The 27,183-nt window shown below is 39.7% G+C and overlaps 1 protein-coding gene across 2 annotated transcripts in view; it reads right to left on the bottom strand.

Moving 5' to 3' along the window:
• nrip1a (nuclear receptor interacting protein 1a) overlaps positions 1-27,183 on the bottom strand; it is a 60,187-nt gene that overhangs the window by 13,839 nt on the left and 19,165 nt on the right. Inside the window, exon 1 of one of the 2 annotated variants that reach the window (XM_051664854.1) lies at positions 11,080-11,191. The exons of the other annotated variant lie outside the window; for it this stretch is intronic. The gene's annotated coding sequence lies outside the window, so the exon portion shown is untranslated. Of the gene's footprint in view, positions 1-11,079; positions 11,192-27,183 lie in introns of those variants that run through there. 2 annotated transcript variants of the gene reach the window in all.

The following is a 27,183-nucleotide window of genomic DNA, read 5'->3' as shown; positions in this document are numbered from 1 at the left end:
AGATTTGCATAAATTCATTAAAATGGATAGTTTGAACTGATTTTATGGCATGAATTGAACTTACCAACTCTAATGCCATTTTTGCTTTAGAAGTTGAAATCAGAGACGCTATTAAAACTTAATGCTCTCATATCCTAAAGTCATATTCAAAAGATGGGGATAGGTTGCAAAACTAGTTTAAATTACACTTAGAAACTTGATGGCCAAACTACACAGCACAATAAAATCATTGCAATATTCATGATATTGCTTAATTTTATGTCGCCAGCAATATTACTGTGAATATATCATGAATTTTCAATATATCTTCCAGCCCTATTTTGTGTTTGCGTGTGAACTGGAGCAGAGACTGGTTGCGGCTCCATGACTACGGCTAATAAAGCTAAACCAAGCAGAGATGCTTTAGCAGGCAAGACCTTTAATGCTTGTACTTGTCTTGCATGGTTTAGTGATAGAATTTATTTTTTTATTCCCTTCCTTATTAGCAGAGAAGGAAGTCCAACAGCTAGCCGGTTTGTGCAGCAAATGATGTGGAGAGATAAGGACTCATTTGGGCCATTAGTTTGCTGCACATATGCTGTGATATTCTAAGGTGCTGGCATTAAGAAATATATATATAAAAAAATCATGCAAATTACAATTCACCGTGTAACATAATACTAAAGGGATGCACTGATATAGATATTTTGGCAAATATCAAGAGCCAATAATAGTTTTAATGTTTTGGTCAATAACCAATACGATGGCCCGTATTATAAATATAAACTGTTTTCTTCAGCCTGATCTCATGACAATTGCTTGACTGTGGCAAATTTTTTGCAAAATTATATTATGTGGTCATCACACATATTGCGGCAGTTCCAAGGTAAAAGGGGTTTATTGCACTTGAACAAGCTTGTAAATGTAGTTGGTTATGTACTGTAATGCGGAAGTTAAAATGTAGCACCTTACAAGTTGTGCGCTATAGTAGTGTTTAGATGTAATAAGACAGCACTGTGTGAGGAACAGGGTGTAAAGTGTTTATGATGAATGGATAATCTGCCATTTTACTAATGATTTGTGTGAAAGTGAATCAAAAGTCATTGTTGTTGTAGCGCCTCTAGTGTTCATGTCACAAGCAAACTGCCGCAATACATACAACGAGCTACTAAAACGTATTTTTTAGGTATAGTATCAATGTATAGTAACCATAGATATAGCAACGTGCTTTTATGAGACCAGGTTGTTTTTTATAGCCAAAGTTGTTTTTTGGGAAATTTAACGTGCTAATTTCTGCGATTAACAGTTGACTGTTTAACGCATTTAAAAAAAATTACGCAATTAATGCAGTATCCGTTTTTTTTTTTGTTTTTTTTTTTCACTTCCTGCAAGTTCACTAATGTTTTTCCCCACTTTCTGTGGCTAATTTTGCCATATATACATTTCCAGGAGGTACACGCTCGACTAAACTCACATCCTAGCACAGAAACTGATTGTGTGGAGCAGTGTGTGCTTATTCATTACGCATGTCCCGGGCATAATCAAAATCAGCTTTATTGCCAAGTATGCTTACACATACAAGGAATTTGTCTTGGTGACAGGAGCTTCCAGTGTACAACAATACAAAAACAGCAGCAAGACATAGATAATAATAAAAATCATACAATAATTATACACATACGTACATACACACATAGACACACACATACATACCTAGTGCAAATCTAATACAAATCTGTTATGTACAGTGCAAAATACAAATCTGTTATGTATAGTGCAAATTTTTTTTTTTTTTTTTTTTTTCCCCCAGAGGAATGAAATGGCAGAAGAGGTTGGATGTGTTGGATAAATATAAAAAAAGACTAAACTGTGTACTGCACATAGTTATTGCTCAATGGGGCAATTTAACTGTTCATGAGATGGATAGCCTGAGGGAAAAACTGTTCCTGTGCCTGATGGTTCTGGCGCTCAGAGCTCTGAAGCGTTGGCCAGAAGGCAACAGTTCAAAAACGTAATGGGCAGGGTGAGTGGGGTCCAGAGTGATTTTACCAGCCTTTTTCCTCACTCTGGAAGTGTATAGTTCTTGAAGGGGGCAACCAATAATCCTCTCAGCAGTCCGAACTGTCCTTTGTAGTCTTCTGATATCTGATTTCGTAGCTGAACCAAACCAGACAGTTATTGAAGTGCAGAGGACAGACTCAATGACTGCTGAGTAGAACTGTATCAGCAGCACCTGTGGCAGGTTGAACTTCCTCAGCTGGCGAAGGAAGTACAACCTCTGCTGGGCCTTTTTCACAATGGAGTCAATGTGTGTCTCCTACTTCAGGTCCTGTGAGACGGTAGTGCCCAGGAACCTGAATGACTCCACTGCTGCCACAGTGCTGTTTAGAATGGTGAGGGGGGGGTCAGTGTTGGGGTGTTCCTCCTAAAGTCCACAATCATCTCCACCGTTTTGAGCGAGTTCAGCTCAAGGTTGTTTTGACTGCACCAGACAGCCAGCCGTTCAACCTCCCTTGTGTATGCAGACTCATCGTCATCTCGGATGAGGCCGATGACAGTGGTGTCATCTGCAAACTTCAGGAGCTTGACAGAGGGGTCCTTGGCGATGCAGTCATTGGTGTAGAGGGAGAAGTGTAGTGGGGAGAGCACACATCCCTGGGGGGCACCAGTGCTGATTGTACAGGTGCTGAAAGTGAGTTTCCCTTGTCTCACAAGCTGCTGCCTGTCTGTCAGAAAGCTGGTAATCCACTGACAGATAGACATGGGAACAGAGAGTTGGTGTAATTTATTCTGGAGTATAGCTGGGATGATGGTGTTGAAAGCCGAAATTAAGTCCACAAAAAGGATCCATGCATATGTCCCTGGTCTGTCCAGATGTTGCAGGATATGATGCAATCCCATGTTGACTGCATCCTCCACAGACCTGTTTGCTCGATAAGCAAATTGAAGGGGATCTAGAAAGGGTCCAGAGATGTTCTTCAGGTGGGCCAACACCAGTCTCTCAAATGATTTCATGACCACAGACGTCAGGGCGACAGGTCTGTAGTCATTAAGTCCTGTGATTTTTGGTTTCTTTGGGACAGGAATAATGACTGAGCATTTGAAGCAGCATGGGACTTCACACACTGCTCCAGTGATCAATTGAAGATCTGTGTGAAGATGGGGGCCAGCTGGTTAGCACAGGATCAAAGACACACTGGTGAGACGCCATCTGGGCCTGAAGCTTTCCTTGTCTTTTGTTTCCGAAAGACCCGGCTCACATCATCTTCACAGATCTTAAGTGCAGGTTGAGTAGCAGGAGGGGGGAGGAGGGGGGTTGCAGGAGGTGTTGGTGTTTGTGTGAAGTGAATAAACACGGGAGCAGATTAAATGTATGGAGAATGGAGATTTCAGCTATAAGTGGTAAGCCAGGTGTAGGAGATATACATGGAAGATGCTGTATCTCTTCACATCGCACGAAAATGCTTACTCACTGAACCAGTGTCAAAAGCGAAACCGCACAAGAGATACCCAGTGTGTGCGCAAGACTGAACAGCAGCCAAAAAAAAAAAAAAAAAAAAAAAGATGGTTTTGAAATTTTAAACTTTAGCAAATGAAACTTCAGCATTCAATTCATTTAAATGTCTGTATGCATAGTGTCTTATAATGCATTGGCAATTTACACATTTATCTTGCCAATAAAGCTTGATATAAATTGAATCTGCCCATTTGATCCTATTATTAAAAAAGTAAACTGAAAAAAAGCAAAAGATTTTGCCAAACTTTTTATCACAGCATGTTCACTGATTTTAAGGCAGGTAAACATACAATTGTATCAAAGATTTATACCTATAAAAATTTGCCTAATTAACTCTATCCGCTAAAAATGGAACATTTTAAGATGTACATATTTAAATAATTAAAATAAATAATGAATAACCTATTTCTTAAGTTTCCTAAGTTCTTTGAGGCAATGTATTAGTAAATATATTTGATTATATTTTAATGTTTGTTTTAATGTACCATTTACCATGGTTAATCGTGGTTAATTAGTAAAAAGATTTTAATCAATTTACAGACCTAATTTGTATATGTAGAATAATAAAAAACTAGTCAAATCAGCCATCAAAACATTATAATAAATATTTAGTTCTTTTGGAACCTAGCATAGAAAATATTATAATAACTGCTTAATACTTTTGAAACGTGACATAGAAAAAAAGACTATACTGTTTGAATTTGGAAAAAATAAGCCTAGATATTATCTGCTTCCAATATTGACTAAATCAGACTGATACACAAAAACACTATAATTGGCTAATACACATAAATCCAATAAAAAAAAAGCATTAGCCATAAATATGGCAAATGCAATGCCTAGAGCAGGGATGGGCAACTGGCGGCCAGCGGGCCGTATACGGCCCTCTGTATCGTTGAATACGGCCCGTCGGACAAGACGGAGGATTGATTTTATTTCTTTGAAAAAGGGATTATGTAAAGATTGCATTCAGTTTATGATGTTATTACAACTATTGACCAGAAGAGGTTGCTTGTTCTTAGCAGACGTGCTGATCACTCTAGGATTCTAGCATGCAACATCTTACACTTGCTCATCATTTATAAGGTAAATTGAGCAAAATTTTACCTCAGCTTGTCAGCAACATTGTGCGCTCAATTGTTAATGTACGCAGGTGGAACCCATGTCTTTTGTTTGCCTGGATACGAAATCTGTCATTAAAGATTTCAATTTGATTCGCAAACACCATTGATCAAATGGTGTATTTGCGAATCATTGAACAAGTGATCAAAGAGGCGTACAGTATGAGAGATACATACACCAGAGCTGCTCTCCTCACAGATGTAAAGGGTAAATCAAATACAAGGGTAAAAGGCATCAAAGGTTTTTACGAAATCCGTGATAGTGCAGGAATCACCAAAGACATCTAATGCTGTTTTGCTCGTGCTTGTGAAAAATGAAAAAGTTGTTATAAAAAGGAAGAAACTTTGAAGAAATTTGCGATTGAGATGCCTGACTGATTGTTGAAAAGTCTTGCGAATAGAGAGAATGTTCTCTGACGCACGAGACTGTTCGGTCCATGCATGTTGTGGTGCTGAAATTTTATGTTCTTGTATCCAGTATTGTTATTGATGATAATATTTAGATTTTAACTAATACCTGTAAGCTGTTTTATGAGGTAGGGTTGAAAATGTTGTCTGTTCATTTGTGTTTGTCTGTTGCAAATGTAGACAATGCAAATTAGATACATTTTCTTGAAAATCTTAAGTCTGAAGTATATTGCTTGTCAATTGAACATGACTTTGTACATGTGAACGGCATGTTTTAATAAAAATGCAAGTTACAAAATAATTATATTCGTTTTTATAAATATTGTTAAATAAAAATTGTAATATAGGTAACAAAATCTTTAAAAGAGATTGCATTAGTTGTGCATAGATTACCCACAATAATGAGAAAATTGAGTAAAGGGGTGAACATTGTTAAGAGTGCGGATTTGTAATCTGGCCCCATGGTAGAATGGAGAAACATTTTTGGCCCTCGCCCCCTTCATAGTTGCCCATCCCTGGCCTAGAGTATATAATTAAATACCCCACCCAGGACACCATTATGTGCATGAGCATCAGAGTTCACATGTAAATAGAGCGACACACTGAAACACACTGAAGACTAGAAATCAGAACCTCTCATTTGAGTCTTCTGACTCATCTGCCTCTCATTTTTATGTTTTTGACTGGTTGGAGACAAATAAAAGAGCTGGGGATTAACACACCATCAACTGCATGTGTGTATCCCTTTTTTTTTTTTTTGGAGGATACAATGCCACTAGTCTACCCTTGACACACTGACATTAAAATACTGTCATGTGACACTCTGTCATTGGCCACCTGGCATATCTCCACCTTCTCACGACCTCACTCTTCTGTGACCTGAGGATCTGGGCCTGAGACTGTCAGGCTCCTCCCTCTGCTCTCCCTGCTGCGGGAAGGTCGAACAGGTCACCCTGTCCTCATATGTAATCCGCTGCCATTCGTCAGCAATTGAGGCCGGAGGAGGCAGCCTCACTACGAGGGGAGAATGCCCAATTAGGCAGCTGTCACACAAAGCAGAGGCTGCAGAAAGAGAGTGAGAAAGCGGAGAAAGAGAGAGGGGGGAAGGCTGGGGAAAAAATCATCTCCTCCTGTTTGTGGAGAGGACTAGCAGCTGTGGGTGCCAATGTTAATATGTTATATGATATGTTAACCATTTCCACCCTAGAGCAGAGGGAGAGGGGAGCGAGGCACTCTAACCCTTACTTTGTCTCCCAGTGGAATTCCTCTCGTGGGGTCTATATGTTTACAACCGCTGTCACATTGGGCTGAGGAACTTTACTCAAATTATAGCACCTCAACTGGTAATAGTGTTGAGTTGGAAATGCATCCCCATATATCTTTCAGCTGCTTACATTTCCGTAGTTAATGCTACATAGACACAGTTCGCAACAGTCCAGAGATACACTTTCTCCTATCATAGCATAATAGATACAACTAAAAGTAAGCTATTTGTAGGGTTGGGAACCGAGAAACGGGATATATGTATTAAAACCACAACAATAAAACCACCTGCCTAATATTGTGTAGGTCCCCCTCGTGCTGCCAAAACAGCGGCAACCTGCATCTCAGAATAGCATTCTGAAATTCTATTCTTCTCACCACAATTGTACAGAGCGGTGATCTGAGTTACCATAGACTCTGTCAGTTCAAACCAGTCTGGGCATTCTCTGTTGACCTCTCTCATCAACAAGGCATTTCCGTCTACCGAACTGCCACTCACTCGATGTTTTGGCACCATTCTGAGTAAATCTAGAGACTGTTGTGTGTGAAAATCCCAGGAGATCAGCAGTTACAGAAACTCAAACCATGCCATGGTCCAAATCATTGAGATCACATTTTATTCCCATTCTGATGGTTGATGTGAACATTAACTGAAGCTCCTGACCCGAATCTGATTGATTTTATGCACTGCACTGCTGCCACACGATTGGCAGATTAGATAATGGCATGGATGATTGTTGGTGCCAGACGGGCTGGTTTGAGTATTTTTGTAACTGCTGGGATTTTCACACACAACAGTTTCTAGAATTTACTCAGAATGGTGCCAAAAACAAAACAAAAAAAACATCCAGTGAGTGGCAGTTCTGCGGATGGAAACGCCTTGATGAGAGAGGTCAACAGAGAATGACAAAGTCTACGGTAACTCAGATAACCGCTCTGTACAACTGTGGTGAGAAGAACAGCATCTCAGAATGCTATTCTGAGATGTGGGTTGGCGCTGTATTGGCGGCAGGTAGGGGACCAACACAATATTAGGCAGGTGGTTTTAATGATGTGGCTGATCGGTATATATATATATATATATATATACACACACACACACACACACACACACACACACACACACAACCCGTCAAAAGTTTTGAAACACTTGACTGAAATGTTTCTCATGATCTTAAAAATCTTTTGATCTGAAGGCATATGCTTAAATGTTTGAAATTAGTTTTGTAGACAAAAATATAATTGTGCCACCATATTAATCTATTTCATTATAAAATGAAAATGTAATTAAAAAAAATAAAAGTTTTTGAAATTGATGACTTGGACCAAATAATAAAGAAAATCAGCCAATAAGTACCCAACATAGATGGCAACTCCTTCAGTACTGTTTAAAAAGCATCCCAGGGTGATACCTCAAGAAGTTGGTTGAGAATGTCAACAGTACATGTCTGCAAATTCTAGGCAAAGGGTGACTACTTTGAAGATGCTAAAATATAACACAGTTTTGATTTATTTTGGATTTTGTTTAGTCACAACATAATTCTCATAGTTCCATTTATGTTATTCCACAGTTTTGATGACTTTACTATTATTCTAAAATTTGAAAAAAATTATAAAGAATGAGTAAGTGTTTCAAAACTTTTGACTGGTAGTGTATGTATGTATGTATATATACAGGTGCATCTCAATAAATTAGAATGTCGTGGAAAAGTTCATTTATTTCAGTAATTCAACTCAAATTGTGAAACTCGTGTATTAAATAAATTCAATGCACACAGACTGAAGTAGTAAGTCTTTGGTTCTTTTAATTGTGATGATTTTGGCTCACATTTAACAAAAACCCACCAATTCACTATCTCAAAAAATTAGAATATGGTGACATGCCAATCAGCTAATCAACTCAAAACACCTGCAAAGGTTTCCTGAGCCTTCAAAATGGTCTCTCAGTTTGGTTCACTAGGCTACACAATCATGGGGAAGACTGCTGATCTGACAATTGTCCAGAAGGCAATCACTGACACCCTTCACAAGGAGGGTAAGCCACAAACATTCATTGCCAAAGAAGCTGGCTGTTCACAGAGTGCTGTATCCAAGCATGTTAACAGAAAGTTGAGTGGAAGGAAAAAATGTGGAAGAAAAAGATGCACAACCAACCAAGAGAACCGCAGCCTTATGATTGTCAAGCAAAATCGATTCAAGAATTTGGGTGAACTTCACAAGGAATGGACTGAGGCTGGGGTCAAGGCATCAAGAGTCACCACACACAGACACTACAGTTGTCGTATTCCTCTTGTTAAGCCACTCCTGAACCACAGACAACGTCAGAGGCATCTTACCTGGGCTAAGGAGAAGAAGAACTGGACTGTTGCCCAGTGTTCCAAAGTCCTCTTTTCAGATGAGAGCAAGTTTTGAATTTCATTTGGAAACCAAGGTCCTAGAGTCTGGAGGAAGGGTGGAGAAGCTCATAGCCCAAGTTGCTTGAAGTCCAGTGTTAAGTTTCCACAGTCTGTGATGATTTGGGGTGCAATGTCATCTGCTGGTGTTGGTCCATTGTGTTTTTTGAAAACCAAAGTCACTGCACCCGTTTACCAAGAAATTTTGGAGCACTTCATGCTTCCTTCTGCTGACCAGCTTTTTAAAGATGCTGATTTCATTTTCCAGCAGGATTTGGCACCTGCCCACACTGCCAAAAGCACCAAAAGTTGGTTAAATGACCATGGTGTTGGTGTGCTTGACTGGCCAGCAAACTCACCAGACCTGAACCCCATAGAGAATCTATGGGGTATTGTCAAGAGGAAAATGAGAAACAAGAGACCAAAAAATGCAGATGAGCTGAAGGCCACTGTCAAAGAAACCTGGGCTTCCATACCACCTCAGCAGTGCCACAAACTGATCACCTCCATGCCACGCCGAATTGAGGCAGTAATTAAAGCAAAAAGAGCCCCTAGCAAGTATTGAGTACATATACAGTAAATGAACATACTTTCCAGAAGGCCAACAATTCACTAAAAATGTTTTTTTATTGGTCTTATGATGTATTCTAATTTTTTGAGATAGTGAATTGGTGGGTTTTTGTTAAATGTGAGCCAAAATCATCACAATTAAAAGAACCAAAGACTTAAACTACTTCAGTCTGTGTGCATTGAATTTATTTAATACACGAGTTTCACAATTTGAGTTGAATTACTGAAATAAATGAACTTTTCCACGACATTCTAATTTATTGAGATGCACCTGTATATATATATATATATATATATATATATATATATATATATATATATATATATATACACACACACACACACACACACACACAGTTGTGCTCAAAAGTTTGCATACCCTTGGAGAATTGGTAATATATGTACCATTTTTTAAAAAAAATATGAGTGAGCAAGCAAAACACATTTATTTTATTTCTTATGGGATTCATATTCAACTGTAGGTTATAACAGAATGGCACAATCATAAAACAAAACATGGCAACAAAGAAAAAAATTAAATGACCCCTGTTCACAAGTCTGCATATCCTTAGTTCTTAATACTGTGTATTGCCCCCTTTAGCATCGATGACAGCATGCAGTCTTTTCTAATACTTGTCTATGAGGCCCCAAATTCTTGCAGGTGGTATAGCTGCCCATTCGTCTTGGTAAAATGCCTCCAGGTCATGCAAAGTCTTTGGTCGTCTTGCATGAACCGCACGTTTGAGATCTCCCCAGAGTGGCTCGATAATATTAAGGTCAGGAGACTGTGATGGCCAATCCAGAACCTTCACCTTTTTCTGCTGTAACCATTGGAGGGTCAACTTGGCTTTGTGCTTAGGGTCATTGTCGTGCTGGAATGTCCAAGAGCGTCCCATGCACAGCTTTCGTGCAGAAGAATGCAAATTTTCTGCCAGTATTTTCTGATAACATGCTGCATTCATCTTGCCATCAATTATCACAAGATTCCCCGTGCCTTTAGAGCTCACACACCCCCAAAACATCAGTGAGCCACCACCATGCTTCACAGTGGGGATGGTATTCTTTTCACTATAGGTCTTGTTGACCCCTCTCCAAACATAGCGCTTATGGTTGTGACCATAAAGCTCTATTTTGGTCTCGTCACTCCAAATTACAGTGTGCCAGAAGCTGTGAGGCATGTCAAGGTGTTGTCGGGCATATTGTAACCGGGCTTTTTTGTGGCACTGGCGCAGTAAAGGCTTCTTTCTGGCAATTCAACCATGCAGCTAATTTTTGTTCAAGTATCGTCGTATTGTGCTCCTTGAATCATCCACACCGTCTTTTTCCAGAGCAGCCTGTATTTCTCCTGAGGTTACCTGTGGGTTTTTCTTTGTATCCCGAACAATTCTTCTGGTTGAGGCTGAAATCTTTCTTGGTCTACCTGACCTTGGCTTGGTATCAAGAGATCCCCGAATTTTCCAGTTCTTAGTAAGTGATTGAACAGTACTGACTGGCATTTTCAAGGTTTTGGATATCTTTTTATATCCTTTTCCATCTTTATAAAGTTCCGACAGTTCTTTTCTGCTCCCCATGGCTCAGTATCTAGCCTGCTTAGTGCATCCACGTGAGAGCTAACAAACTCATTGACTATTTATACACGAACACTAATTGCAATTTAAAAAGCCAAAGGGAAATTAACATTTAATTGCCATTTAAACCTGTGTGTGTCACCTTGTGTGTCTGTAACAAGGCCAAACATTCAAGGGTATGTAAACTTTTGATCAGGGCCATTTGGGTGATTTCTGTTACCATTATGATTTAAAAAGAAGCCAAATATATAACTCCGTACCGTATGAGTTTTCATGGCTTTCCGTTCCATGAACGGTTTCCGAACGTGCAACAGGCTGCTGGGGGCAGTAAATATAAGAGGAATTGAATTTCTTATTTCCAAATAATTCTTCCTCAAAAGTAATAAAATAAACGTTAATGGAACTGTAACACATTCAAGGAATGAGGAAGTGGGAGACAGCGAATCCACTGGAGCCATTGGAGGGGGGCATGGTCCGAACAGAGGGTGAATGCTTGTCCAAACAAATAGTAGCGGAGAGTGAGGACCACCCACTTGATAGCCAAGCACTCCTTCTCTATGGTGCTGTATTTAGTCTCTCTCATAGAGAGCTTCCGACTAATGTACAACACAAGGCGCTCCTCAACCTCCACCACTTGGGACAGTACAGCACCCAGCCCCCTGTCCGATGCGTCCATCTGCAAAACAAAAGGGAGAGAGAAGTCAGGGGAATGTAGAAGTGGCCCACCAAAAAGTGCAGCTTTTACCTGCGTGAATGCTTGTTGGCATGGCTCAGTTAACTGGACCGGGTCTGGAGCTCCCTTTTTAGTGAGATCAGTCAGCGGGGGCTGGTGACGTCCAAATAATTAGGCACAAACCTTCGATAATGGCCAGCCAGCCCCAGGAACTGTCTCACTTCCTTTTTGGTCTTAGGTCTCGTCAGGTCGCAATCGCTGCGGTTTTATCAATTTGAGGCCGCACCTGACCATGACCCAAGTGGAACCCCTGATACCATACCTCCACCCGCCCAATTGCGCACGTCTTAGAGTTTGCTGTGAGCCCCGCTCGTCGCAGCCACCTCAGAACGGCCTCCAGAGCGGCATACGCAGCGTGCGTTCTGAGGACCATGTCCATAAGACACTGAAACATAGCCGGGGCCCCAAACAAATCGAATGGAAGGGTCACAAATTGGTGTAAGCCAAACGGTGTGGAGAAGGCCGTTTTTTGCACGGGACATCGCCGTTAAGGGGATCTGCCAATATCTCTTTTTTAAATCCAATATCGAATAAAAGCGAGCTGTGCCCAACCGATAGAGCAGTTCATCAACATGAGGCATTGGATATGCATCAAATTTTGACACCGCATGAATTTTTCTATAATCCACACAGATTATATCTGTCATATTTTATGTGACATAAAAGCCATGCCCTGATCAGTGAGGATTTATTTCGGAATCCCCACTCGGGAGATAATTTTGAAGAGTGCCTCTGCAACACTACATGCTAAAATGCTGCGCAGTGGCACTGCTTCTGGATATCATGTTGCGTAATCTACCAGGACTAACACAAAACGAAGCCCATGTGCTGTCCATTCTAATGGCTCAACGAGGTCCATGCCAATTCGTTCGAAAGGAACCTCGATCAATGGAAGGTGGCGCAATGGTGCTTTTGGAGCAGCCGGCGGATTCACCAGCTGACATTCACGGCATGCCGCACACCACCGGCAAACATCCCTGTGAATGCCCGGCCAATATAAATGGGCCATGAGATGGCTTAGTGTTTTCTGCCTGCCATTGGATTATGATGAGCCGCCTGGAATAACATTTCCCAATAGCTCTTTGGTATCAACAACTGGGTTGTATTTTAATTTGTCTGAGTGTCCTGTGTCACTCTATACAACCAATCTTTTATAACTGAAAAATATGGATATGTGAGTGCGATGCTCGGCTGGAGACATTGACCATCAATCACTTTCAATTGGTCAAATGCGTGCTCCAGGGTTTCGTCTCACGACTGCTCTAGCGGGAAATCCCCTACCAGGAATTCCCTAAGGGCGGGGGAGGATGACACCTCCCCTTCCCCAGCCTGACGTGGAGCAGCCGCATTCCTTCTTGGCCAACACCCACCGCCAGCAAACGGGCAGCCAACTTCGCTCAGCTTTAAGAAGCGGAAATGCTGGCAGTGTTCTTCTGGGCTGTGGCCGACCCGTTGCAAGATGGACTTCTTCAGCACCAAGTAGTCCAGGAGGTTGGCGACCGGAAGTTTTTGTGCCGCGATCTGGGCTTCCCCAGTCAGCAATGGCAGAAGATGGACCGCCCACTGATCCTGCGGCCACTTCAGAGCTTCGGCTGTGTGCTCAAATAGCTCCCGGTAGGCCTCCGGATCATCTTGAGGCCCCACCTTGATGAGAAACATGTGGGGATGCGCTGCTGCCGGGAACGGGGAGGCCGCCCCCTCCTTTGCAGCACCTGCCGGTCCTCCTCCTGGGCCCGAAGGAGCACCACAAAGCACTGTTGCTGCTCTCTCCAAAGCTCCATGAGGGCCTGGTGTTGGCCCTGGTAGATGCTGGCAAGGGACCGGAAGACTTCCTCCAGCGGCGACGACTCCATGACAGCGTATCCTTCTTCCTCTACTCTCGGGTTTCGGCACTAGTATAACACGTTCGAGGAATGAGGAAGCTGGAGACATTGAATCCAACTTAAAGGTACATTTATTAATAACACAAAACACGTTCGCTTAACAGTGTAAAGACACTCAATAAATAATTACATATAAACACTCAAACGCTCTGGGAATGGCAGTGGCCAGCACACATGACTTGTCAGCTGGGTTCTCTCTCTCACACTCTGAGGTCTGGCCCCCTTTTTATTTCCCCCGTCTCTCACCGCAAACATAGAAACAGCAATTACCAGCAATTCATCTCAGGTGAAAACCCTTACCGCTTCCTCTCTCCCCAGAAGAACGTTCGACCATGCCCTCGCCTCCAAAGGAACTGTTAAGGAACCTGAATCGTTAAAAGGAATGTTCCGGGTTCAATACAAGTTAAGCTAAATCAACAGCATTTGTGGCATAATGTTGATTACCACAAAATTATTTTAGACTCGTTCCTTTTTCTTTAAAAAAAGCAAACATTTAGGTTACAGTGAGGCACTTACAATGGAAGTAAATGGTGCAAATTTTTAGTGTGTTTAAAAAGAAATGTGAAGCTTATAATTTTATAAAAGCACTTACATTCATTCTTCTCTTAAAACTTGCATATTATTTGAGCTGCAAAGTTGTTTAAATTGTCATTTTTACAGTCGTTTTAGGGTTTGTTGACATTACATTGTCATGGTAACAAAGTTGTAAAATTGGCTATAACAAAGAAAAGGTTTGTAAATGATTTTATAACACGAATATCATGTTTTCACACATATCCTTTATGTCATGTGGTTATAAATTTGAAACTCACCCCCCATTCACTTCCATTGTAAGTGCCTCACTGTAACCTCGATTTTAGCTTTTTTTTAAAGAAAAGGAGGAACAAGTCTAAATTAATTATTGTGGTAATCAACATTATGCCACAAATGCTTACAATTGAGCTTAACTTGTATTGAACCCGGAACATTCCTTTAAGAGGAATTTGAATTAGAACCGGAATCGTTAAATTCCTTACAATTCAATGGGGACTTTAAGGCATTTAAGACATTACAACATGATTTTCTGTAAAGCTGTCTAATTGACCTATGGAAGATGGGGGTCATTGTCTTTCCATTTCCTGTTGATGCTAGTGGCACAAAACTTCAGCTTTATGGTTAGATCTAAATTTCATAACCAATGTTTTCTGCAATTTCTTGCCCACTAGAAATTTTTGGAAAGGCGTATTTTCAAAGTTAACAATTAAAACCTGGGTACCCAATAGTACAACACAGTTTTTCCGTTCCTCACAAACGTCATGTCAAATTAAATATGATGTCTACTTTGCCTACAATATCTATAGAATGTGACAAAACCATCAGATAGAGGTTATGCTGCCGGCCACATCATCTGACACAAAAGTTAAACCCAAAAAGTCATAACTCAGCTGCAAGCACAGCTAAGCTAAGGAGACCAGGAGACATTCATATCTTGTATTTTTCCTCAACTTGCTCAAAGACCTCGAGTTCCTCTTTTCTCTACTGTCACAATCTCTTGTTTCTCATGCCCCAGAAAGAGCAGGCAAGTACAGTTACTGAATGCTACAAGTTTAATCAGAGATGAATGAGGCGCTGGAAGGGAGAAGTAGCTGACTCGAGGCAGAATAATCGCTCCTTTTCTTAATTAAATGATTGAAGAAAAGCCAGCACATTAAAAAGAAGACAGTGCCTGGGTCCCTTGCCTTTTCCCTAGATGAGAGAGAAGTTATTAACACAGTAAAGTCTCTGCAGTCATCAGAGCCAAATGCATGAGTCCAGAGAAAGGGGCGAGAGTTTTTTAAGGATGTGACCGGTCTCCAAGACAAGAGTCTATTGTTAACTGCTTTAAACAGTGCAACACCTAAACTTGAAACTTTTGTCTTATCAATGGGTAACAAGATGTGCAAAATCTGACTAGTTGACCAGTCGTTTTCTGGGGGACAGTTATACAAGATGCGTTCTTGCTTACAAAAACCAACTAGAGGGAGCACAATTAAATGGAACAGAATGCAGCATGCATTTTTTTTAAAATTTGGACTATTTTTTAAAAAATGGACGCTTAAAAAAAAAAAACGCGAGATACGACACAGGTGTCAAAGACATTTCTCTGCATATGTCTGGCTATAGCAAATTAAAGGGATTAATTTGAAGTTGCAACTTTACCGAGAGGGTTTTACCATGCAAATTGTTTAACAGCTAAAGCACAGTATGCTAATTCAAAAACAGCCACTAAAAATATCTTGTTATATATCAATAGATATCTTTTAAATATGGAAAAAATCTAGATAAAACTAGACCTCACTATTAGTTCATTGTTAGACAACAAGTCGACCTGCTTAACCCATTGCTTGTAAACAGTAATTTTATGTGAATCAAGGTAATACTAATGTTTAAGTATTTCCCATTCACACAGTTCATTTAAAACATCATTTAAAACATATTGACTATATGTTTCATTTGAAAGCATGTCATCACGTAAAGTTACTCTTAGCAGGGAAGTTAATCCATTGGCATTTGCATCAACATAAAAACACAAATCCCTGTCTGCTATTTAAATAAATCTGTCATATTTCCATAGATCCAGGGATTTACCAAAAATTTTGTGTCCTGTTTTGGAATTCGACAAGGATTGCAGGTTGAGACCTGGTTAGTTGAACTAAAAACAGATGTGTTGACAAGTTACTTTAGCAGCGTTCTCTCCTTTTTTGTGTCATGGAGGTGACATGAATAATGCACTACCAACCATCTGCTAAAGTTAAAAACTTGCTTTCCTGTGAAATCACAAAGATTGACTGCATGCACTAATATACAACTTATGTCTATTGAAAAGACAAAAGAATTTAGAATTCTCCCAACAACTAGTTGGACAATTCTAATCCTGAAGTACATGCTTGTGGAAATTGTATGTGGAAAATATATTTTTTAGACCGTTGAAAGGTCCAAAGACCGTAAAATGACTACAATACAATTACAAGGCTATAAGGCTTAATTCGGTGTTTCCTACATAATTATCAGTCAGATTTAACTGAAATAGGTGCCATGACATATCACACCTGTCTCTGTTGCAGCCTTAGGCTGGGTAAACAGTGGGGAAAAGATGTCTGCGGGCCATGGACAGATCGTTTGTTAAGCCATTAAGAAGACTTTTTGCCAATCATTGTACATGTTCACAGCATGGTAATGCCATGGCATTTTTTTTTAATGCTTTTTAAATACCATTCATATAAAAATATGGTAATCATAAATAGTAAGGTATAAATAAAGGTTCTATGTTATTGGTATAAAGCAACAATACTTTTCAGATCATCATGGTAACCAGGTATCTAAAATGTGCAGCAGCTACCCCCTGAGCAGCTAGCTAGTGGTAGGCCTCCGCAGCACATGGGCTTTTTATGTACCCCCAACTGTCCCTTCTGTGTTCCTGGCCTGCTCTCTATACTATGGTCGCCACCCAAAAGAGCTGACAGTACACTTTCGATTGGTTCAACTTAAATAATACTAAGCACTTTTGAAGGACTTGAAAAAGACAAAAGTAATGAATACAACTCAGGAGCAGTAATAGTCATCCTGACACAGACGGATGGACATGGCCAGGCCTGTCAGTCCTACCTTCACTTAATTAGCAGAAATGAAGCTGGATTAAAAACTTAATTTGGGGGGGGGGGTAATAACAGTGCAAGTCACAACGCTAAACGAGTCAGCAAACTTTTGACAGGCCTGTCTCATTAAAAGCCACATTTACACAGTTGCTCTCTTCTTCTAATGTCTCATCCTCTTTTCTGTTATGGTATTTATTAATGAGACATTTTCAAAACCGACTAGTCATTGGTTTGCATGAAAGACAAGTAGACAATCTTAAAGGTGAAGTGTGTCATTTCTGCGCTATTGTGGCACCAAACGGTATTACAAAAAGAATGTTTTCAAACAACCTTAGCCCACACCCCTTAAACTCATCACACCCTTTCGCACTCTCTGATTCCCTCTGAAGAAATTGGCCACACTAAATAAAAAGTGATGTTTAACATTGTAATAAACAAGAACACTATGTACCGAACAGAAAGCGTGGCAGAAGAATTGGGTCATTTGTTAACATCGCCGGATTGAACGGCAGCCTGGGTTTGTGGGGGATACAGCATGAGGTAGGACGGTTCTTCTGATAACTAGTAAGCGTAACGACAGCGCCTTTTCTGACAGTTTTGCTACCCTTGGCGAGATCGCTGTTTGCTGACGGGGGGAGGCGGCGGAGTATTAGCTCCTTGCGTGATAATCTCGTTATTGGTGCTCTTGTCTTGATTTACTCCATTCTCTGTCTCTTTTAGCAAGTCTTCGAATTTTGGCGAAGCTACATTTATTTTCCTGTGTTCATGTCTCCGTGGATGTTCATATTCTCCCAGATGAACAAGTAGCCATGCCCCAAACTCAAGATATAGGCTGAGCTAGAAAGGTGTGGGGTGGGTGGGGCTCAGTGGGCCGCTCAAAATATAATAGTGCCAGGGAGGATCAGTTTTTATACTTTTGGGGGAGGTAAACCCATGAATAGCTTGCTTATAGTTGTCAATGTACAATAAGCTGTGATAGTAGAACATATTTTGACATAAAAAAAAGTTACATACTTCATCTTTAAGGAAGCCCAGTATTATAGGGCTAGACTATTTTTTAAACTAACACTACATATTCAAAGTGCTATGATCATGGCACGATTCACATTTTAGTGCGAGATATCTACATAAGATATGTTCTTGTGTTCAAAAACAGATAGAAGGTGCTTAACACAATAGTTCACACGGCACGAATCGCAAAAAAAAAAAAAAAAAAACGAGGTGTGTACATAAGACACGTTCCTGTGTTCAAAAAAAGCAAGATGATGCACAATGAAATTGAACAAAATGCAAGGAACTCAAAAACATGTTTTAACCTGACACTGCATTTTAAAACGCTACAATCATGGTGGTAGTTCCTCCAAAAACTATGCAATTCACAATTCAACAAAAATATGATTGTTTAAAGAGGATTAATTTAAAGATGCAACTTCTCATATAGCATTTTATTGTGCAAACCGACTAACAGCTAAAGCACAGCACACTAATTATAGCAGCACTACTTAAAAATATCAAAACAAAACAAAATGAAGGGGGAAAAAATTCTAAAAATCAGATATTGGATGACCATCGTAAACCATCCCTATTCTGATTCAGATTTGTGTTAGTTTGGGGCAAATATTAATATATCAACAAATTTCCACATGGTTAATCAATATCAAGCTTTTGACAAGAAAGACTCTTCTTGTATACTAAAATAGCATCCGTTTAGCGGGGAATGACATAGTATGCCATCTTAATATTCTGAGTGCTCAGTAAAGATCACATAAAAGAACTATAAAGGCTCAAATCAGCATGGAATGTAAAGGTGCATTCATTTTGGAGCCGGGTTTGAGACAACTCATACTTAAAGTCAAATAAAACCCCCTGACATGACAAACGGTCCCACCGAGAGACAGCCAAAGTACAGCATGTCTCAAGTTGTCGGCAAATGGGACATATGAGTAAAACGGCTGAGCAAATGAGGCCCTGGCTGCGTTCACACAGAGCAAAGTGAACTGTTTACTCAGAGCACACAGGGGAAGATGACATTTGCTGCAACCCCATCTCTTCTCCCTTCCCCCACTATATCTCTCTTTCTCTCTGTAACACACACTCCATGACTCTCTCGCTTTCTGTAGTGAGTGAATGTCAGAGTGTGCGCGCTTGACCTTGAGTCGCATCAGAAGCACAGCAAGGGTCGTGCTGCCTGCAGGCGTCCTTGAACTGCATCTCAAGACAAAAACCCCTCCACGCTACCCTGACAGATATCTCAAATATCCTGCCTTTCTCCAACAGCTGCCAGCACTATCAGCTCCTGTGATTAAACATTTTATAGAAGCAGTGTACCTCTAACCGCACGCTACAGCTGAATCACACAGCTATTTGTTTGTCTAACTGGAGATATGATTTGTAATATGAAGGCAGTTCTTCATCTAAGAGATTACATAGGTGAAGAATCACAATATAAGTGGATGGGGACCAGAGGTTGTCAAGATCCAAAAGGACCAAAAAGCACCATAACAGCACTTTGAAAGTAGTCTATATGACTTTTGACCTATATTCCAAGTCTTCTGATAGGTTTGTGTTAGAAACCTGAAAATCTTTCATTGAATGGAAAATAATATTTGATTTTGGGTGAACAATCCCTTTAAGCACACTGATAAATACCAAATGGAATGCCTTCCATAACCATGCCATGCCACACTACACAATTACATAAAATGTACACCATTTTACGTAATTACACACCATCACCTCAAAGCATGGCATGAACAAATCCAAGCTCTATTGCATTAGCACTTCGTAAATGTGCACCCAAGATAGGAAGCTTTCCTGGGACCTCAAAAACAGACTGGACACAAGCAGCACTTTTACAACGTCAACGATGACAGCTTCTTAGAGGCCCGGGCCCCCTTCCGAGGAAGTGGAGTTGACCCCATCGGCAGATGAAACACTACACCCTGCAAACCGCGGCTACACGGGTACCCAGCTGTTCTTGTCCTGTACTTGGGCGTGCTTTGCTCTGCATAGAGCGGTTTTGAGTTTAACCTCAGGAGGGTGATCAGGAGGGGGCGAAATTCAGTGTTGTTCATCATCCCGGCCTGGTATGGCTGAAAATATGTTGCCAGATATCTTCTCTGAAAATACTACACATGCAGATTGGCTTACGGAGCATGTTTTGCTTGGACACGTTTGCCTTTCACAGACATGCAGCAGAACAGGAACAGATAATGAAAAGAAGTAAAATATGCAGGTTGGCCAACATATATGCCTTGAGATGTGAATCCTCTCTATGGCTATTTGACTTAATTTCTCATGTGGCAATGGGCTGAACAAATGATAGAGTCCTGATAAGGACTGAAACAAAGTGACCCTGTGATTAGTGGTCATGGTAAAAGTCAAGACCGATTAATCAGTCTCTTTTCCTCTAATAGCCCTTTTCCACCAAAATCGCGATGGTTCTCGTGCCAAGCCTGTGCTCCACTGGTTCACAGCTGGGGCAAACTGGAGCCTATCGTAAACTGGCCACGATTTTCCACTGACCAGAGAGTTGAACAGTGATGTAACGGGTTACTGTCTACGTGGTAGTTTCACAGTGTGTTTGTATACAGCTTTTACTCTGGTTTCTGAGGACATATTTAAATATACCGATTAATGCAATCCATCGTTATTACATTGCTCAACAAGATATTCAGAGATGACATCTACGCTAAAGACGACAGATAATGTAATTAAATTATTTTGTATGAACTATGACTTAACTTGCTAAGTTCTGTAAACTGTTACAGTGGAATCAGTATTAACATTGGTGTAGCAGATGATTGTATTTGGATTTTTGCTATAGCATATAATGTTACTGATTGAGAATCCCACCATTTTACTTCACAGATAGCCGCGATCTTCCAAACTTAGTGAGTAGCTGGTCAAAAATCACCTTACAGAACAAACAATGCACAAAATAAGATGACAAAAGAGAAAGAAAAGCTAACAAAGTTGGCAAAAATAACAACTTACTGAGATCAGCTGCAGAGGATACCAGCAATTCAATGTTTATCACAAGCGTTACTGGCTGAATTCAATGCCCCGGGGTTAGTTAGCAGGCTGATCGGTGTCCGAGTGCAAACCATCGTTGCTCAATCCACTTTTGCTTTTGCTTATGTCCTTCTTATGGTCCCTGTACTCCCTTAAGCGTTTTTCAATTTGTTTATGATTTGGTCAATTGTCTGATTGAAGGAGGCGTGCATTATTTCGTGCTGTATCTTCATTCTAGTGGAGTATTTTTTCCTTTGTGATATCTCTAGTTTATCTCGGATCTTCATAAATATCCCAAGTAGAGCACTTGTTTTGTCAAGTTACCTGAACGCTTTTGATGTCTGATAATTTTTTTAATTTTATTTTTTTATTGTTGTAATAGAGCGAAGAAGTACTCTTGCGGCAGACGGTAGCTACTGTTGTTGTTTGGGAAAACTTTACCATAATGACGAAACATTATCCCATCCTCCGTCCCCTGACGATATCGGTTTTTGCATAGAGACCAGCAAGCTTTTGGGGCCGGTGCGGAACCAGGTTTTCGGCAGCCTTTTCTGCAGTGGAAATGCATGGAATGGTTCGAGAATTCGCACCGGCCCAGGAACCCGCACCTGAACCATGTCGGTGGAAAAGGGTTATAAAACACCCTGGGCAAGTCTATGGGCCATAAGAGGTGATAAATTTACACTGTGGAAAAGTTTCATAGAAAAGATAATTGAACTTAGGGATGGGTCATGATAGTTGACCAGTCGACCATTAACAAGGGTCAACTAGTTTATTTAGATTTTTTATTTTGTTTTGATATTTTTAGCGGTGCTTCGATTATTGTGATGTTCTTTAGCTGTTAGACAGTTTGCATGGTAAAACCGACTTGGAAAAGTTGTGCTTTTAAATTAATTCACTTTAAAGCACCACTGCTAAAGTGATACACATTCAGACAGACACCTTTGGCCATCACTTCTTTTTTTTTTTTTTTTTTTGTGTTCCACCATAAGAGTGTCATGTTAAAGTCGGCATGAAATCAAAATTTACCCAATTTATTTTCTTAATCCATGTTACTGGTCTTATTGTAAACTATTCATACATGCATATTTGCTATTTTCAATTAAAAAATGTTGAACTTGTAATCTTTAATCATTTACATTTATTCATTTGGCAGACGCTTTTATCCAAAACAACTTACAAAAGAGGAAAACATAAGCGAATCATCTTAAGGAGACAGTGGTACGAAAAGTGCCATATTAAAAAGTTTCACTAGCATCAGAATAGTAGTATTCAGAACAGAGTAAAGTGCAACAATTTTTTTTTTTTTTTTTTAGTGACTGGTTAAGTGCTCATGGAAAAGATGTGTTTTTAGCCGTTGTTTGAAGACAGAAAGTAAGTCAGCTTCACGGATGGAGTTGGGAAGGTCATTCCACCAATGTGGTACGATGAAGCAGAATGTCCGGGAAAATGTTTTGGTGCCTCTTTGTGTTGGTACAACAAGGCGACGTTCCTTATCCGACCGCAGGCTTCTAGTGGGCGCGTAGCTCTGCAGAAATGATTTTAGGTATACTGGAGCAGACACAGTGACTGTTCTGTATGCCAGCATCAGAGCCTTGAATTTGATACGTGCATCAACCAGCAGCCAGTGAAGACAGACAAGGAGTGGTGTAACATGCGCTCTCTTTGGTTCATTAAAGACCAGACATGCTGCTGCAATCTGGATCATTTGCAGGGGTCTAATTGCACATGCAGGGAGGCCTGCAATGAGAGCATTACAGTAGTCCAGTCTAGTTACGACAAGTGACTGAACAAGAAGTTGTGTGGCATGTTCAGAGAGGAAGGGTCTTATCTTCCTGATATTGTGGAGTGTAAATCTACATGATCTTGCGATCTTTGAGATGTGGTCTGTGAAATTTAGTTTGTTATCGATGGTTACCCCTAGATTTCTGACCGTTTTGGAAGGCGTTACTGTAGTTGAACCCAGCTGCACGGTGATGTGTACAACAGCAGGGTTGGCTGGAAAGACAAGGAGTTCGGTCTTGGCTGGGTTAAGTTGCAGGTGGTGTTCCTTCATCCAGGCCGAAATGATCAATCAACTCAACGACTAGTCAATTTTGGAAAATATGAAGTTTTGCACTTTCTTTCTAATGAATTTCATTTTCACAAGAACAAATACCATTCCAAGCATTCATTTTGCTACATTTCCACCTCTCATCCACACTAGAATGGCACTTTTCTCAACCGGCAATTAAGCATTTCATAAACGCTCGACATTACCACATATTTTGGAAAACCAAGACAATAGGAAACCAAAAACTGAATTTTCAAATGAAAACGAATAGTGTGGATGTGGCCTTAGTTCACAGGACTTAAGTTTATGGTGCTAGGTCACATATAGTCTTCCACTTTTTTGACTGGACAAAAGAAAAGTTCAAAGTTTTATCACATAATCAGCCGAGACCACCTTCATTAACCCCAGCGAAGAGAGATCAAGCTCTCATATTGCCAGATGTGCTTTCGAGCCCTTATCAGCTGGCATGTATGTGAGACAGGCTGATCTTAATTAAATACTGCTCCTATCCAAAGGCTATGCAGCAATCTGCCTGACATTCAATTTTTACTCACTTCACAGCCTCCTTTCCCCATTCAGGGAGGAGATTATTTCAGCAGCTAATGGCAAAGGACTCTAAAAATCCCTTGCCTTATTAAGTAACATATTGTGCCACATGCTATCTTAAGCAAATGGTTTCACTGGAACTCGCTAGAATTCAAGTCTGAGACCTAACACGATGGCATTAGCAGTGACAGGTTACCTCGTTTGGGTTCTATATGTTTATGGTTGATGTAATTATGCATTATGCTTGTTGATGTAATTCTCAATCTGAAGTCATCAATATTACCCATCACCTGTTTTAATTAGGTAACACTTTACAGGTTGTATATGTTAACATTAGTTCATGCAATAGTTAACATGATTTAACAACAAATAATATTTTCAGGGTTTTAAAATCCAATTTTAGGCTTTTTAAGACCTTTTTCAATACCTGAACAAATAAAATTAATACTGTATCCCCATTCCAAAACAAACTCGCACAATCTCAAAATAAATCATGTATCACAGACTCTTACTTAAACAGGCAGGGCACACATTCAACTTGGCCTTAACTTTACTTATCAGTAAAACAAGGTAGGCTATATACAAGTTTAAAATACTCAAGACATGTTTTCCACATTTATATCACATTAAAAATGTACAATAATATAAATAGACAAATTAGAGATCGACAAATATTGAATTTTGTTGATACTATAATGTGTTGAAAGAAAAGCAATTACACTGCCAATAGTTTTTAAAATTGGTAGCCTATATTAAATGTTCTTAGTATTTTCTTCCTGTGATGGGGAGGGCCTGACAGAGGCTACAAGAGTCCAAATTGAATTAAATTCCAGATGCAGTTTAAGGTGCAACCTAAATACCAATAACTAGGGAAAAAAAAGAAAGAAAGGAGATTTGATTCATAACGTGGAACTTTTAACTTTAAAGGCTGAAATACACCGGAGACTCTTATTTTGAAATGTTTGTGCTTCACTGCTTCCAGCTGCTCATTCAAATAGATTAGGGAAATAAACATTGCAATCCTACAATGATCTACAGCGTATTACATTATAAACAATTAAAAGTAAACATTGTGATAATTCATCAACACTACCTCATCATCAACATTTGATCTTTAGTGATAGCTTGTCATTAATTTCCGATAAGGCTTAATGATTGTGAACTGCTCTGCAACAGCTGAAAACACTCACAAGCCCCTGCCTGCTTGGATAAATTACAACAGTGCCGCATTTTCACTTCGAAGGAGGCAGCGCATGCAGTTATATAATAAATCCTATTCATTTGAAGTTTGATACATTAGGTCATATCACGATTCCTGTCTTTCCGCCTCCAAATTTAAGACCCCTTTAAATGATAATTAAGACTTTTGATGTATCATTTAAGATATGCAAGACTTTTTCTGACCTTAAATTTGGGAAAACTGAACTTAAGACAGTTCATAAGGATCCGCGGGAACCCTGCTTTTACAGCATTTTTTAATCTTGGCTAATATTAATTACTATTTATACAACTACAAAAGTTGCATACGTTAACATCAATGAATTAACAATGACCAATAGCACATTGATAAAAGAACAATAACCAAGATTAATGAATGCTGTTAAATTGATCATTTGCTGGGTTTCCATCCAAAATGTTTAGCATTATAAGCATTTCTAAAAATTCTACTAAAGGAAAAACGAATAGTTGCGCGTTTCCATCAATTACGTAATGCGCATTATCATGAGGGAGTCGCCTCGTCATGATGAAGCAGCTGAATGACCTCTCCCTGCTTTGGGGACAGTTTTATTTGCAAGATTGGAGCAAGTATCTCATTTGATTAAATGCATCCACGAGACACCACAGAATAAGTGTAATATCTGATATAATGTGGGCTGAAATAGCTGCGATGCCCATACACCGCCAGTCTCTGCATACCTGGGAGCGACCTCTCTCAAAACTGTTCTGGCGGATTGTGAGGACCCACCTTATTGACCAGCTGTGGGTTAAACACTTCCAAATGGCAAGCGCTATGTTCAAAGAATTGTGTGCCAAGGTCGGACCTTTCGGGGCTAGTCACATCAAGCTATCGCTCACTCTTAACACATGCACGAATGGTCAAAACACATCATCGTTTTGCGAATAAACCGTTTCCATCACCTTAATGCGCATTTTAACTAATGCGAAACTCTAGAAAATACACCTCCTCCTAGCACATTATATTTTAAGCGAATTTAGAGCGTTTATTCGCATATCAAGCGTTTCCATTCAGGATTTCTTATACGCAATTTCAAAATGCGCATAAAAATAGTTGGATGGAAACCCTATGATTGATGCATTACCCTAATGCATTAACCGAACACCTAATGCATTAAATGTTTATGCATACAACCTTACTGCATATAAGACTTATTACCATGGTCATCAAAAATTAAAATTAGTGACAGATTAGCATGATTAATTGCCTGATATATGGTTATTTTGAGAACTATGCCCACTTGGCTGATTATTAGAAATGGTACTTCCACCTAGTGTCAGTTTTGAACCCGGCAGCCTTTTCAAGGGATAATAAAACGGTTTTCAAACCATTTGCTTTTGCGATTTTGAGTAAATATTGTGTAAAATGAGCATTTCAATTCAGCAATTTTGTGTACATCTTATCATTAAATTGTAGACTATTATTTATATATATATATATGGCTATAATAGTAAATATTATATATATATATATATATATATATATATATATATATATATATATATATATATATATATATATATATATATATTTTCAAATTTTTATCAGCCATTTGCATTTAATTTATTATGGGTTTATAGTTAGGCTAACTGTGGTATTGTTGTGGAAACTATGGTTACTATGCTAAATTTTACTATTATAGCCTGGCCTACCAGAGCTCAGTGTAAATAACAAGCCTGTGTAAAAATAGCCTTTTTGTGCACTGGAAAATGTTCTTGTGTTGGCCTGCATTGTGTGCTTTCTGTCTTTCACATACCTTCCAGCCTGCAAACTGCCCATCTAACCCTGGCCCGACCTTCAGCTGAGAGAGGCAAACATGGTTGACCTGCCAATAAACTTTCCCGTCTGGATGATAAGCGCTTGTTTAATTATATTCATCTACATGGATCTCACATTGTTCCAGGATGATGTCAGAGCTCAGCAAGGTTAGCTTGAGCTGAAAGTGGATGGGAATTTTAAAGCCACCCACTGCAGCACTTTGGAGGCAGCAACTTTATTTTCAGCTTTGTTCCACGAGGGAAGCTTCTCTATCCGCTGTTACAGAGGGCAAACAAGGGCATTCGCCCAATACCGGTTGTGACCATTGTGGAAGATTTCTTTAAAAAGAAATGTCACTCTATTATGAAATATGACAACTTTGTTTGTGATTTGCTTCTTGAAACGTTAGTTCACCCAAAATTATTATAATCTCATAATTTACTTACCATCATGTTGTATGACTTTCTTCCATAGAACACAAAAGGAGATAGGTAGAATGTTAGGGACCTCAGTAACCATTCACTTT

This window comes from Myxocyprinus asiaticus, chromosome 31 (assembly GCF_019703515.2).
Source record: "Myxocyprinus asiaticus isolate MX2 ecotype Aquarium Trade chromosome 31, UBuf_Myxa_2, whole genome shotgun sequence".
In the NCBI taxonomy this organism is placed as follows: domain Eukaryota; kingdom Metazoa; phylum Chordata; class Actinopteri; order Cypriniformes; family Catostomidae; genus Myxocyprinus; species Myxocyprinus asiaticus.
Note: the sequence above shows the minus strand (reverse complement) of the source record. Positions and strands in the feature narration are given on the sequence as shown.